The sequence below is a fragment of the Peromyscus maniculatus genome, chromosome 19, assembly GCF_049852395.1.
Source record: "Peromyscus maniculatus bairdii isolate BWxNUB_F1_BW_parent chromosome 19, HU_Pman_BW_mat_3.1, whole genome shotgun sequence".
Lineage (NCBI taxonomy): Eukaryota > Metazoa > Chordata > Mammalia > Rodentia > Cricetidae > Peromyscus > Peromyscus maniculatus.
Genome location: NC_134870.1, coordinates 22,833,347 through 22,838,246, shown reverse-complemented (window position 1 = coordinate 22,838,246; position 4,900 = coordinate 22,833,347).

Sequence of the window (4,900 nt, the reverse complement as noted above, 5' to 3'; positions counted from 1 at the left end):
TTGTCAGAAACCATTCTGGCTCTGAGAAGAAAACCTGCAGCTTTCCCAGCCTGAACTGAAGTCTGACAAGCTGGAGCCAAAGGCGGCAGCCGCTGAAGAGGAGAAAGAAGGGAGAGGAGGAGGAAGAGGGGGGATGATCAGAAAAGGGAAGAGAGACACAGCACAGAGAAGGAATAATAAAGGGAAGTTCCATGGAAGGATGGTGTGAAGACATAAATCACACAGTGAGACGATGGAGAAACTTGCAGGCCTAAACCATTTGATTTGGAGAGAGAGATAGAAGGATGAAGAAGCCACAAAGGGATACAAAGATGAAACTAACTGCCTATGATATATGATTATAGCTCCAAAACACCTGAAATATGCTTTCTCACAGTGTCTGGTTCCACACAGGAAATCCCTGATGCGTGGCCACCTACAGATCCACTATTGGCAAACTATTTCAGGGGCAAGTCCCTTAGCCCACAGTGCAGCTCACTAATTGGCCTGAGAAGCAGTGTTTCTTTTAATCTCATAGAAAACAAACGAAGCCAGAATGGGTGTCAGAATGTGTATCTGGTTGAAAACTCAAAGATATCTAATACCTCCATAAATGATCAATGTTCAGTGTCTACTTGGTCCTTTTGACATTTTCTATATTCATACATATATATTCTGTGTTTTGTCTAGCATATCTTACAAGTTTCCAACTATTGTGATTTGAAAGTTTGTTTCTTCCTGAACTGATGTTAAAATTTTATTGTAATAGTATTAAGAGGTGGGGTTTTGCTGTTTTTGTTTTTGTTTTTGTTTTTTGTTTTTTGTTTTTTTTTTTGAGACAGGATCTTGCTATCTAGCCCTGCTGTCCTGGAACAAACTATAGGCTGGTTTTGAACTTGCATCAATTCTCCTGTCTTTTCCTCCTGCATGCTGGGATTATAGGGATGCACTACTATGCTCAAAAGGTGGGATCTTTAAAAGGCAGTTGGGTCATGGGGGTGCTGCACTCAAGAACAAGTCAATGCTACTACCATGAGAGCATGTTTTCAACCACTGGTATGTGTTCTTTAGGAAAGGATGAGTTTAGCCTTCTTCTGGCTTTCTCTCTCTCTCCCTTTGCCCTTCAGCCACAGGATGATACAATAAGAAGGTCAAGTCCCTCAAGGACCAGCTGCTCTGTTGTGGACTTCCCAGGCTCCAGAACCATGAGTCAATGTTTCTCTTCATTGTAAGCTGCTCCACATTGTGCCTTCAGTGGTCTTCCATTGTAAATAACTGCATAAGTTTATCAAGTTCTGCTTAACAGAGATGAATGGTCCCATTCATAGACTTTTATTTAGCCTTCTGTCATCTTTTACTTTAACAAAGCTTATTTTAAACAATGCTATATTTTTTCCATAAAAGATGAAAAAGCCAAGTTTGGAATTTAGCCCAATGCATCTCACTAAAATAAGTGTATGAAGCAGTTGAACAAAAACCCTGTCATGGAGGATATATGCTGGGTTGCAGTCTGACTATGCCTTCACTGGATTTCTCAGACATGTATTTTATTATGCAACAATCTCCTCTTATTTTTCAAAAGGGCAACAGTGATTTGTTTGTTTGTTTTAGATTTCCTTATTGCGGTGCTTTGAATGTAGTTGGTCCCTATACGCTCATAGGGAGTGGCACTAGGGGTGTGTGGCCTTTTTGAAATAGGTGTGGCCTTGTGGAAGGAAATGTGTCACTGTCGGAGCAAGCTTTGAGGTCTCTTTTGCTTAAGCTTTACTGAGTATCATTGTCCACTTTCTGTTGTCTTCTGATCAAGATGTACCCAGCACCATGTCTGCCTGCACGCCACCATGCTCCCCGCCATGATGATAATGGACTGAACCTCTGAAACTACAAACCTAATTAAATGTTTCCTTTATAAGAGTTGCCATGGCCATGGTGTCTCTTCACAGCATTAGAAACCCTAACTAAGACACTTATAAAACTATACAATTTTATATTCAATCAACTATAGTAAAATTCTGCAGCTAAGTATTAGATGAAATAGACAGTACAGTGTTAGTTAAACAACATTAGATTAGCCTGACACCCCAAAGTTAGTTCAAGAAACAATAGAACTCTTTTTAGATCCATTGTTGCTAGAAGAGCCAAATATCAATGATTCCTGATAACACCAAGATTTGTTTTCAATCTCCGCGTAGGTGTTCATATGGGAAATCATGATAAAGCTTAATACACAAACATGAGCAATGAGCCAGGTAGTAAATATCACTAAACAGATTAGTTACGATACTTGTCTGAAGGCACATTTTGCAACTTACTCATCTAAAAGGTAAATACCTCCATCCAAAAGCAAATGGTACAGAGATGCTGGAGTGTAGATTTGTTCTGAGAACGGAGTTTCTGTTTTTCTCACTGTCAGTTGCTTTCAGTTCTAAGTCGTTATGGGCTTTCCCCCTTTGTTGCTTATGAAACAGAGTTATCATTCAGCATTTTTAGTAATGCAATAAAGGACATTCCTGATAGCTCCCTCAATAATGAGTTAAACACACCTTTCAGGTATTCGTCATGTGTTTACGCTCAATTGTTTTCGGTCTCTTCAGACTATTTTGACACTGCATTTTCTTATCTTAGTATGAACTAAATTAAAACTAGATAAAACTTGGAGACGATATACTTATCGTCTGTCTTAACTGGAAATTCGGTGTGGAGAGCACAGAAATGGAGATGGAGCCAAGTGATTTCCCCAGTGCCTCACTCATGAAAAGCACTTGCTCATCCAGTTTCTGGCATAATTAGACAAGATCAGCCCACAACAGTCTCTACTCTCCATGGCTGAGCCCTTTTTCCCTTATGGCGGCTGTGGATAGCACTGATTTCTAGAAGTAGGCAGACATGCTGGTTGGTGGTTTTTTTTTTATTATTTTTTTTTTGTCAATTTGACCACACTAGCATCACCTGAGAAGAGGGAACCTCAACCGAAGAATTGGATTGGTCTGTGGACATCTGCATTTTTTGATTAATGATTAATGTGGGGGGCCCATCCCATTGTGGGTGGTGACACTGTCATGCAGGTAGTCCTGGATTGTATAAGAAAGCAAGCTGACTTTATAAAGACTGAGCAGGTTGTATTTATGTATTTATGAATAAATATACACATGTTTATCTATCTCTTTATCTGTAACATCAATTAAATAGAAGCCATGAATTTGACAAAAAGCAAGAGGCACCTACAGGGTTGGAGGGAGGAAAGGGGGAAACGGTTTAATTTATATTTTAATTATTTAAAAAAAGGAAGCTGAGCAAGCCATGGAGAGCAAACTAATAAGCAATGTTCCTCTGCATTCTCGGCTCCCAGGTTCCACCCTTGACGTCCTGACTTTGTTTCATTCAGTGATAGACTATAAAGCACAAACTGAACCAGGCTCTTTCTTCCCATGTTGGCTTTGGTCAGTGTTTTGTCACAGCCACAGAAGAGTAACTAGAACAGATCCCAAAGGAGGAACGGGAAAAGGAGTTGATTTGCGCAATCCCTTCTCCCAAGCAGATTGGTTCACCCTACCCTCATGTGGGGTGGAGGATGTCAAACGTGGAGAAAACCCAGAGCAGGTTTTTGTCTTAATAAATGTTATATCTGCCTGTGTGTTTAGTATCTCAAGTGTATGCTGAGTGATACTACAGGATATCAAGGGGGGGGGGCAGACAGGCCTTCGTCTCTTTATACACTCTCAGAAGAGGTCTCATTCAACTTAGACCTGCAGCAAAGCTCAGAGTGGGAACCCTGGCAGGTAGCAAATGGGGGAATGAGTGAGTGAGCTCACAGCAGGAAAGCTAGTGTATAACGAATGAATGAAACCATACACACAAACCCACACGCTGTGTAATCTCATGTTTATGAAGCCCAAGAGCGGTCAACACAGAATATTCTAGAGCAGCAGCAGCTTGTATAGAGTGAGTGGAAGAGAGGGGAACTGGATGGGATGGGTCAATAGGGATGTCTGCAGTGATGGAATGGTGTATATCTTGTTTGATAGTTTAATGGATGCTGACAGTTGCCAAAATTTGTTAACCTGAACACTTAATATCTCTGTGGTTAAATATGTAAATAACCCCCCCCCAAAAAAAAATAGGGTCTTCACAGTTATCATGCATAGCCTTGCAACAAGTCCCCCAAGTCAAGGATCCTGAGTAGCAGATTCTTTCTCCACCAGGAGTAGTGAGGGTCACAGAAGGATGGGTGAGTAGGGAGCCAGTTTCCAAAAAATGCCATACTCCTTAACATACAGTGCAGACATGGGCCGTGGAGGCAAATGAAGCCTGGATCGATGACTCCTGCTCTGGGTTAGCCAGGTTATTTTTTGGATGCGGTTCCTAAGCAAACAGGACTAGAGGCAATTAGGTGGAAACTGCACGGCCATCCCCTTCCCGGCACCAGATCAGGGAAAGGTTTTTCCAATTCATCAACAAATTAATACATCACCTTGTTTTTCTACACACGTTCAGATCTTCCCCCAGGGTGAAGAACAAGAGCTGGCTGTGATAATGAATCCCAAGCAGGACACCTCAGTATTACAAGCTCTTCATTAACCCTGCGTTTCTTTCTGTTAGTGGTATGGCATTGCCTTCCTTAAACAGAATGCTTGGAAACAGGAAGCCAGTTTCTTCCCAATTTCAGCTTGAATTGGTCAAACTACAAACTATTTCCGAGTCAGGAGGGAAGCAACAGAAGCGTTAAATGAGATGATGTTGCCAGCTGTGGTCAATAAATGTAAATCTTGAGATTAGGGCCGTTCACCACTTCTGAAGATCTATGTGCTCCTGTTGGAGGTGGAAAGACAACTGTAGTTTTCTTCTGAGGAACACACTTGGTCAGAAACATAATTGGATCTTTAGTAAATTACCCACCATTCTACCAGGCTATTGGCTGCTG